Genomic DNA, 11,302 nt, shown 5'->3' with positions numbered 1-11,302 from the left:
CAACGAGCTTGACGTGCATTCAACCTCTTCGCACCGCGTAGGTACGTCAAGTTCTTATGATCCGTCCACACCAGGAACGGTAGCGCCGCGCCTTCCAGATGATGACGCCACTCCTCCAACGCCAACTTAACGGCAAGCAGTTCCCGGTCCCCCACATCATAGTTCCGTTCCGCTGGTGAAAGCCGCCGAGAGAAAAAGGCGCACGGCCGTAGCTTAGAGGAGGGGCCGGCACGTTGTGAAAGCACAGCCCCCACCCCCACATCAGAAGCATCCACCTCCACAATAAAAGCCTTAGACGGATCAGGTTGAGCGAGGATGGGCGCAGTAGAAAACAGATGTTTCAGCTTCGTGAACGCGCTGTCTGCTTCGGCGGACCAGCCGAACGGAAGCTTCGTAGAGGTAAGGCGTGTAAGCGGAGCCGCCACCAGACTGTAGTTCCTTATGAACCGACGATAGAAATTTGCAAATCCCAAAAACCCCTGGAGTTGCTTGCGAGTAGAAGGCACAGGCCAGTCTGTGACCGCCTTCACCTTAGCCGGATCCGTCTTCACCTGCCCCCCTGCCAAAATGTATCCCAGGAAAGAGACCGATGTCAAATGAAACTCACATTTCTCAGCCTTGGCATACAGTCTGTTTTCCAAGAGGCGTTGAAGGACAGCTCGGACATGTGAATGATGCTCAGCCAAAGTTTTAGAAAAAATAAGAATGTCATCTAAATAGACGAACACAAAACGGTCGAGGAAATCCCGTAGGACATCATTTATTAGGGCCTGAAACACCGCTGGAGTGTTCGTCAAACCGAAAGGCATAACGAGATACTCGAAATGACCCAGGGGGGTGTTAAACGCGGTCTTCCACTCGTCTCCCTGACGGATTCGCACCAAATGATAAGCATTGCGAAGATCTAACTTAGTGAACACCGTGGCACCCTGTAGCGATTCAACAGCGGAGCTAATGAGTGGCAAGGGATACTTATTTTTAATAGTGACGTCATTCAAGCCCCTGAAATCAATACACGGCCGAAGAGACCCATCCTTCTTGTCTACAAAAAAAAACCCAGCCGCCACGGGGGATGAAGACGGACGGATTAACCCAGCCGCTAGTGAATCCCTAATATACTCCTCCATCGCAGCACGTTCAGGCCTAGAGATACTATATAACCGGCTCTTGGGCAGGGACGCTCCGGGGAGCAAATCAATCGCACAGTCATAAGGGCGATGGGGCGGTAGGGACTGCGCTTTGATCTTACTGAATACTTCCCGCAAATCATGATACTCAGGCGGCACCCCTGAGAGATCGGGGACATATTCGTCAGTCCCCGTAGCCTCCCCCGGGCCGGGAAAACGGGCGGAAGTCAGACAATTGGAGTGGCAAAAAGGGCTCCAGCTGACAACCCTTTGCCCCTCCCAATCCAAGTGTGGATTGTGTAAGCACAGCCAGGGATAACCCAAAGTGAGCGGAGTATCAGGTGAATCGAGGACAAAAAAGGTGAGTTTCTCCCTATGATTCCCCGAAGTGCACAGTGACACTGGACCAGTGTGAAAAGAAATTTCAGTGAAAACCTGGTTATTAATCGCTCTAACTGGAATGGGCGGCTCAAGGCGCACGAGCGGAACGCCTAATCGTTCAGCGAAATCGAGACTGATTAAATTCTGTTCAGAACCAGAATCTAATAATGACAGTGCGCATGCGCCAACCAGCGTGCAGCCTGTTACAGTCGCTCCTGCTTTTCTCTTAGTTTAGCTCTTTTTTCTTACGTATTCTTTTTTTTTTCTGACTTGTATTTTCCTCCGTTTTCTATCTCTTACTCAATCATGTGGATTGAGAGAGTTTTTGTTCTTCTGGTGGCCGTGGAACTGTTACTTTTATCATGGAACGGGACCGCGGCACATCTCCTACACGCACGGACTGTTTACTCCAGAGATCAGCTGATCGCCCTGATGCCGGCCGGCTCGCTGGCCAGGCCCGCAGAAGTGCCCGCAGAAGTACCAGCTGAAATTTGGAGGAAAACACATCGGGGATGCAGAGGTCAAGGACAGAAGAGAAGAAAAAAGGTGACGGTGAGACAGCGGAGGCTCGAAGCGAGGAGGAGGTTTAAACCGTGTCTGCCGTCTATCGTGATGGGAAATGTGCGATCGTTGGCAAGTAAAATCGACGAGCTCTCAGCACTGGTACGGAGTCAGAGGGAATACCGAGAGTGTAGCCTGATGTGTTTCACCGAATCATGGCTGCACCAGGTCATTCCCGATGAGAATGCTTCCGTGGAAGGCTTCCACACTGTTCGGGCGGACAGGGACAGCATCGCTAGCGGTAAGCGTAAAGGAGGTGGGCTTGCTGTTTTAGTTAACAACCGGTGGTGTAACCCTGCCAACATAACAATCAAAGAAAGGATTTGTTGCCCGGACACTGAACTGTGTGCTGTTGGACTCAGGCCGTATTATTTACCCAGGGAATTCTCTCACGTCATCTTGGTGGCTGTTTATGTTCCCCCCTCTGCTAACCCCACAGCTGCATGTGACACTATCCACTCTGCCATAGCTCGGCTACAGACTCAGCACCCGAGTGCCTTTATTGTGATCTCGGGTGACTTCAACCATGTATCACTGGACAATACACTACCATCATTCAAACAATATGTGGACTGTCCCACCAGGGGAGAGAAAACTTTAGACTTACTGTATGCTAACGTCAAGGATGCATACAGCTCCTCCTCCCTCCCCCCACTTGGTAGGTCAGATCATAACCTGATTCACCTCACCCCCCGCTATGTGCCAATTGTGAGGAGGGAACCTGTGACCACCAGGACTGTTAGGAGGTGGTCAGAGGAGGCAATAGCGGAACTACAGGGCTGTTTCGAGGTGACCGACTGGGAAACACTCTGTGAGCCTCACGCCGAGGACATCAATGGGCTTACTGAGTGTATCACAGACTACATAACTTTCTGCACCGACTCCATTGTTCCAGCTCAGACTGTTCATTGTTACCCAAATAACAAGCCGTGGGTGACTAAGGACATCAAAGCCCTCCTCAACAACAAGAAGAGGGCTTTCAGAGGGGGCAACAAAGAGGAGGTGAGGAAGGTCCAGGTGTTACTAAAGGACAAGATCAGAGAGGCTAAGGACAATTACAGGAGGAAGCTGGAGTGGAAACTCCAGCAGAACAGCATGAGAGAGGTGTGGAGGGGCATGAAGACCATCACTGGATTCAGGCCAACCAACAGCAGGGGAGCTGAGGGAGGTGAGAATAGAGCCGACGAGTTGAATCTGTTTTTCAATAGATTCGACACCACAGTGTCTGCTCCCACCCCCACAACCTCACCTGCAGTCAGCCTGGAATCCAGAGCCACACCACTGTGCCAGCCTCTCTCTTCACATGTTGCCTCCTGTGAGATTCCTGACACCCCTCCCCCACCCATCACCTTCACTCAATACCAGGTTGAGATGCAAATGAGGAGACTTCACTCAGGCAAGTCTGCTGGACCAGACGGAGTGAGTCCCCTTGTCCTCAAGGCCTGTGCCCCCCAGCTGTGTGGAGTCTTTCATAAACTGTTTATGCTGAGTCTGAGTCTGCAGAGGGTCCCGGTGATGTGGAAGACATCATGCCTCGTCCCTGTACCAAAGACGCCTCGTCCCAGTGGCCCCCAGGATTACAGGCCCGTGGCACTGACCTCCCACATCATGAAGACCCTGGAAAGGCTCATCCTGGACCAGCTGCGACCCATAGTAAGACCACATCTGGATCCCCTTCAGTTCGCTTATCAGCCTCGTCTCGGAACAGAGGACGCCATCATCTACCTGCTCAATCGTGTCTACACCCATCTGGACCAGCCGGCGAGCACTGTGAGGGTCATGTTTTTTGACTTTTCCAGTGCTTTCAACACCATCAGGCCGACCCTCCTGGGTGATAAGTTAGCAGCGATGCAGGTGGATGCTTCTCTGGTGTCCTGGATTGTTGATTACCTGACAGGAAGACCACAATATGTAAGTCTCCCACAGTGTGTGTCTGACAAGGTGATTAGCAACACAGGGGCACCACAGGGGACTGTCCTCTCCCCCTTCCTCTTCACCCTCTACACCACAGACTTCAGCCACTGCACAGAGACCTGCCATCTTCAGAAGTTTTCTGATGACTCTGCGGTGGTTGGATGCATCAGCAGGGATGATGAGACAGAGTACCGGGCTGTGGTCGACTCCTTTGTCACGTGGTGTGAGCAGAATCATCTGCAGCTCAACGTGGCAAAGACCAAGGAACTGATCGTGGACTTCAGGAAGACCAGGAAACACTTGACCCCTGTTTCAATCCAGGGGGTCAGTGTTGACATTGTGGAGGACTATAAATACCTTGGAGTACACATTGACAATAAACTGGACTGGGCTAAAAACACCACAGCACTTTACAGGAAGGGCCAGAGTCGTCTCTATTTTTTGAGGCGACTGAGGTCCTTCAACATCTGCCAGAAAATGCTGAGGATTTTCTATGAGTCTGTTGTGGCCAGTGCGATCCTCTATGCTGTTGCATGCTGGGGGAGCAGGCTGAGGGTCGCAGATGCCAACAGACTTAATAAACTGATCCGTAAGGCCAGCAATGTTGTGGGGATGGAGCTGGACTCCCTCAAGGTGGTGTCGGAGAGGCGGATGCTGTCCAAGATAAAGACAATGTTGGATAACACCTCCCACCCACTCCATGACATGTTGGTCAGTCACAGGAGCTCGTTCAGTGAGAGACTGAGATTACCGAAAAGCACCACTGAACGACACAGGAAATCATTCCTGCCTGTGGCCATCTCCCTGTACAACGCATCCACTTAACACACTGTTTGCTGCTACAACTACACATGTTTCTTTTCCAAATATTTATTTATAAGTGACTTATGTATGTATGTATGTATATATATGTATATATTGTACTATTCTTAGTTAGCGTATTGTCTGTCTTGTCTTAATGTTGGTTTAAAATGGAGCACTGTAACAAAAAATAATTTCCCCCAGGGATCAATAAAGTATTCTGATTCTGATTCTGATTCTGATTAATAAGGCTGTGCATGAATGAGTAATCTGTAGCATCTCCAAGGTGACAGGGAGTTGTAAACGGGGTTTCTGACCAGAATTCGAACCGCCCACCCGTATCCCCAATTCTACCGGCGGGCGACACCTTTTCCCTCCTTCGGGCATGCAGCAATCAAGTGTTCCAGCGAGCCACAGTAAAAACAGGCATGAGCCCGACGCCGCCGCTCCCTCTCCTCCGGTGTCAACCGTGACCGGCCAATCTGCATAGGCTCCGGCTCGGGATTAGTGACGTAAGCCGAGGCGACAAACTCATGCGAGTCCACAGTCGGAGGCGGCGACGGTGACGTACCCGGAAACGAGCGCGGTAAACGGCGCTGGGATTTGTAGTTCCTGTCCCTCTCCCTGTCACGCAACCTGTTGTCAATGCGAAGGGAGAGGGACGCCAGTTCCTCAAAAGATTTTGGCTCATCACGGGAGGCAAGCTGGTCTTTCATACCCTCGTTCAATGCCCGGAAAAACACCCCACGCAGAGCGTCGTCAGGCCAACCGGTTTCGGCGGCGGCAGTACGAAAATCAATCAAAAAATCAGCAACCCTCTGACGGCCCTGGCGAAGATCCAGCAGCCTCTGCGCAGAACTACCCTCAGAAATGGGGTGCGCAAACGTTTTCTGGAATTCCCCCAAAAACACCTCATAAGAACAGGTTAACAAAGGATTCTTTGATAGATACGCCTCCGCCCACTTAAGTGCACGATTACGCAGTTTACCCACCAAATAAGATATCTTATTAGAATCCGCAACAAATGTGCGTGGAGAACGACCGAAAACAAGGTCGACCTGAAGCAAAAACCCGCTACAACTCCCTGGATCCCCTGAAAATGGTTCGGGCTCCGGGGACGTAGCATCACGGAAAGCTGATGTAGGTGGAGATGCAACGGCAACAGGTTGAGGCAGAGGAGCTGGTGTACCGGAGTCTTGGCCCGCGGGGCCCGAGGCGGAACCAGCAGCAGTAGAAATACCCGCTTGTAGAGCCTGGAGGGACTCCAGTATTTTACTTTGACCATCTCTAAGAGTCTGCTGCTGGGCTAACAGGAACTGAATAGATTGTTCATGACTTCCTAATATCGCCCCCTGCCTCTGAATGGCTGACCGTTCCGCGTCTGCTGAGTCCATAACTACTGGCCAGATTCTACTGTTACGGCCGAGACCGTTTCAGACTAGTGACAGGACTCAAACGCAAGACGCCGAACAGCTCGTAAATATATTTTAAGAATAATGTTTAATGTTTACACAAAATATTCATAAACAAAAAGGTGAGCGTAGACGTTAAACTAAATAACGATCTGGTCCGGGTCAAAGAGGACAGCTATTCCGGGGATTGGACTGGAAGGCAAGTCACAAAGGGTCCAGGAAAAAGGTCGGGGTCACTGTAACAGAATGCAGATGTTCAAACATAGATAAGGAGGCATATGAATATGTTGTTTGGCTCAGAATCCTCCTTCGTACTGCGTACTTGCCAACGGAGGTCGGAGATGACATAGAGGGGTGAGTAGTCCGGGTGTGTAAATCCAAAAACTCCTGGCGTGGAGGCAGAGAGGCAGGTAGGTAATTTTGGTAATAGCCTGAGGGACTGCCAGAAGGTCCAGCATCCAAGTAGAAGCTCTTCGCCAGGGGTTGACAGCTAGGTGTAGCTGAAAAAGGAGGCGCACAAAAAACAAACATACAGTGAGGCAAGGTGATTCAAAAAAAACACGTAGGGAATTTATGGTGGTGGCCTGCACTGACTGATGTTTAGCAGAGAATCTGGCGAAGAGAGATTGAGAACGCTGGCCTTATGAGTCCCCGGCTAATTACCCACAGATGTACGCGATCAGCAAAAACACTGAGGCCCCTCCCAGGGGTGGAGACGCCGGCTCGGAGGGAGACACACTGGCACACACCCGGACCATGACATCCTTCTCTTTCTCCTTTTCTTTTTCTGTCTCAGGTGAGCTCTCACTGCGCCTCTTAGCAAAGAAGTCAGCAAGTTCTTTGAGAGAAACGTTTATAGATGGTTCATCCTTTGAAGATTTTCTTTTACAAATGGGACAATTTTTGTTTTTAGTTTGTTCCCAGAAGAGCTTTAACGTCCAACAAGAAGAAATAGGAGTGAAACAAAAACATTTTTTCAGCATGCAGTTTATAGAAAACAACGCTTAAACTGAAACAGGCTGTTTTACAGCTGATCTGAAGTTTAGGACAACACTTCCAAAAAAAACCCCTGTAAACCCCCAAAACAGAAATCAAAGTTTCAAACATGAACTCAGTAATGAGTAGCTCCACCATTATTGCTGATCACTTCAAAAATTCTTTGAGGGATGCTTGATTCAAGTGGTTCCATGAGGTTAGTGGGAACATTTCTCCAAGTGGTAAACACAATTTTAAATATTTTCAATGTGAGTTTAAAGTGACAATTTCTGATCTATAATGGTGCCTAAATACTCATGTGGTGTGACCATTTCAGTTTTAGAGAAAGAAAAGGAAGATCCAGCTTGTCAGGACCTGCAGATTTATTAAGATCTAACTGGTTTAAGAAAAGCAAACCTGTGATCACTGAAATTGGTCTTCTGACAGGGAAAAAGTCTGCAGGTTACCTGTGGCTAGAAGTCCTATGCACATGCATCGGTTGCGTCTTTTGTTTAATTGCAATATTAATGTATGCAATTCCTGTTGTAAAAATAAATTAAATACAAAATATAAGTACAGTAAAGAAGTGGAGAATATCAGATTTTTCAGCTACAGTAGAGTTGGCGTGTCATCACAATCCCATATGAAGATTTTATTACTTTCCAAAGCTTCTTAGAATCATTGAGGTGTTTAGTCATTTTTGAAAGGTAGAACTCAGATTTGGCTGTTTTACTTATTGAACGGCGTCTGAGCTGTTTAAATCTCGGTCAGCATCAGATTTTGTTTTCTTGACCTGAGCCCAGGCAACATATTTTCCATTGAGGAGACTGGAGAGCTAAAGGACAAAACCGTTGTGTTGGCATTTACCTCATAATTTGCACAAGGGGCAGCATGTTAATCTGTAATTTAAATAAACACATCATAAAAGTATTTCCATATTGCATGCATAATCAGGTAGATCTTATTACAGTCCAAGTCAGGTCAATCATAAAGGAAAATTTGCCAACAAAAATACTTGATGTCTTGCCTAAGAACCATTTGTGATCAGGATGTTGGAAGCTTAGACAGTTTCACTGTATCTGCACTGACATTTTTGTGAAAAAGACCAATATCTGAATATTTACAGGGAGTATTAGTCAAAAAATGAATCAAGAAGCGAGGATCTCTGAGACTTTAAGATTTTGACTAGTTGGGCTTAATTATCCATCCATCCATTTGCTTCTGCTTATCCTTTTCAGGGTCACGGGGGGCGCTGGAGCTTATCCCAGCTGTCATAGGGCAAGAGGCGAGGTATCTTATGTTATGTCCATCCATCCATCTTCATCCGCTTTGTCCGGGGCCAGGTCGCGGGGGCAGCAGCCTAAGCAAAGAGGCCCAGACCTCCCTCTCCCCAGCCACCTCCTCCAGCTTATCCGGGGGAATACCAAGGCGTTCCCAGGCCAGCCGAGAGATATAATCTCTCCAGCGTGTCCTGGGTCTGCCCCGGGGCCTCCTCCCGGTGGGACATGCCTGGAACACCTCACCCAGGAGGCGCCCAGGGGGCATCCTTGTCAGATGCCCGAACCACCTCAGCTGGCTCCTTTCGATGTGGAGCAGCAGCTGCTCTACTCTGAGCCCCTCCCGGATGGCCGAACTTCTCACCCTATCTCTAAGGGAGAGGCCAGCCACCCTTCGGAGGAAGCTCATTTCTGCCGCTTGTATCCGCGATCTCGTTCTTTCGGTTATGTTATACCCCTAATTAAGGATTGTGAAATTATTATGCAGTTTTAGTTTGCAGTATTCTCCTGAATTAGGAGAAGGTGATAACTATTACAGTTATTAAACTGATTTGTATTACATTAGACGGCTGATTCAATGTGAATGAATGATATTGTTTATGATGCAATATACTGCTGAGCAGAGGCGGAGCCAGACATTTGAAACACCCGGGGCTTAGCCCTAAAGGGTAGTATGCATGTGGGATTTTTTTTTTTTTTTGGGGGGGGGGGGGGGGGTTAGAAATGACTGAAAGATTAATAGATTAGATTAGATTAGATAGAACTTTATTAATCCCTCGGGTGGGTTCCTCTGGGAAATTCGATTTCCAAAAAAGCACAGCACTGACAGAAGTTGCAGAGTTGCAGAATATTATATATATATATATATATAATATTCTGCAATTCTATATGTGTGCACACACACATATATAAATACAGAGACAATATAAATAAAATGAACGAAGGGGATAAATAGAATAAATAGGAATAAAAATAAAAATACAAGTGAATTGCACATTTCAAGTATTGAGGTCTATTGCACTGTTGACTATTTACAAAAGTATTGCACAGTGAGGTGAAGAGGCACTACAGCTTAGTTGTTCCCCCCTCCTTTGTCCTCCTGTTTCCCCTCCCTCTCCCCTCCAGAGAGGAGTTAAACAGTCTGATGGCGTGTGGGACAAAGGAGTTTTTAAGTCTGTTAGTTCTTGTCTTTGGGAGAAGCAACCTGTCACTGAACAGACTCTTCTGGTTGTTAATGGCCGTGTGCAGAGGATGCCTGGCATTGTCCATAATGTCCATCAGTTTCTTTAATGTCCTTTTCTCTGCCACTGTCACCAGAGTGTCCAGCTTCATGCCGACCACAGAGCTAGCCCTCCTGATCAGTTTCTCCAGCCTGGATGAGTCCTTCTTTGCTGTGCTGCTCCCCCAGCACAGATAATAGGCTCTGTTTTGAGTTTTGTTCAAAAAAGAATGACTTCATATAGGGAAAAATATATATCACATGTGCGGGACACCTTAAGCTAGTATTTTAATTAAGCAGCAAGGCAGAACAAGGTCAGGGCTGTATCAAGACACGAGGACTAAACCCCAATTCAACCAGACCCAGAACTGATCCAGAATTAAAACAGGACTACAACAGTTCAAAATCAGGACTACTTGGGACTTAACCAAGACAGAACCAGAATCAGAACTAGATGATAATAGCACTAAAAATCATCATAGACCTGCACTACATTTATTTTTTTAATTCTACCAAAGTCCACTATTTAGATTGAGAAAAGTTTATATAATTATTTAGCCTTGTTGTGCAAACAAGCCTGCATAACTTAATAAATATAGAATTTGAAAAATAACAAACCTAAAAAGAAACACTAGGTACGAGATACATGAGTACCTATGATACGGTGATACTTTTGGCAAACGACCATTTGACTAACATGTGTGTCTCACCTGCTCTTGTTCATCTCTGTTCTGTCCTCATTCTCCCTCTCTGTTCCTCTCTCTCTCTTTGTGCTGACAAACATCAAATATACAGATATTTACAAACTCTTCAGATAAAAACACAAACACTTTTTTAATTGTAACATCAAATCAGACTAAATGTTTATTTTTTTTAGATTGATAAATATAAAAAACATATTTGTTAACTTTAAGAGTAAAGAGAGAAACTGTCTGTATTTCTTAATTGCAAATGGCACCAAATTGTATTCAAAATTGAGCCACACTTATGGAGCTCCACAATTCTTTTCCTGTTGTTTTGGTTGACATCTCTTGATTTTCCCATGTCAAAGAAACAGGCTCTGTGTTTTGCCTTATATGCATCCACAGCTGTGCCACCAATTTACTCACATGGACTCTACTAACCTATCAGAAGCTTCTTCAGCTCAGAATGGAATCGTCTGGAGTTTCTTATTAATTAACAACAAACTTAGTGTACATGTACTCCTAAATTTGATGAAAGTGATAAAAAACAGAAAGCTCTGTCTCTCTTTATTCTGACATTTAACTAATTCAAAATATATTTCAATATTTATCTAAAACAAAAGTTTACTCTAAATTGATGTTGTAGTAAAAATGTTTTATGTTTTATCCCTAAAGTGTATGTAAATATCTGGTTACAAATGTGAATATCCTGCTGTGTACTGAAATCCCTCTTGTTTTGCATAGAAATATACTGAACAACATACAAAGCATAATATATAAAATAACATTTACCTGAGTTTTTTCTTTGAAAGAAGCCTCTAATGTCCATTCTTATATTTCAGTACATAACTGAAACCGATTTAGTCGGGGAGGGTAAGAACTGAAAATATGAAATAAACACATGTAAGCTAAGACTAAAAAAAAAAAAAGCATTTGTTCGGCTTTTCATTTC

This window comes from Astatotilapia calliptera, chromosome 12 (genome assembly GCF_964374335.1).
Source record: "Astatotilapia calliptera chromosome 12, fAstCal68.1, whole genome shotgun sequence".
NCBI lineage: Eukaryota > Metazoa > Chordata > Actinopteri > Cichliformes > Cichlidae > Astatotilapia > Astatotilapia calliptera.
Note: the sequence above shows the minus strand (reverse complement) of the source record.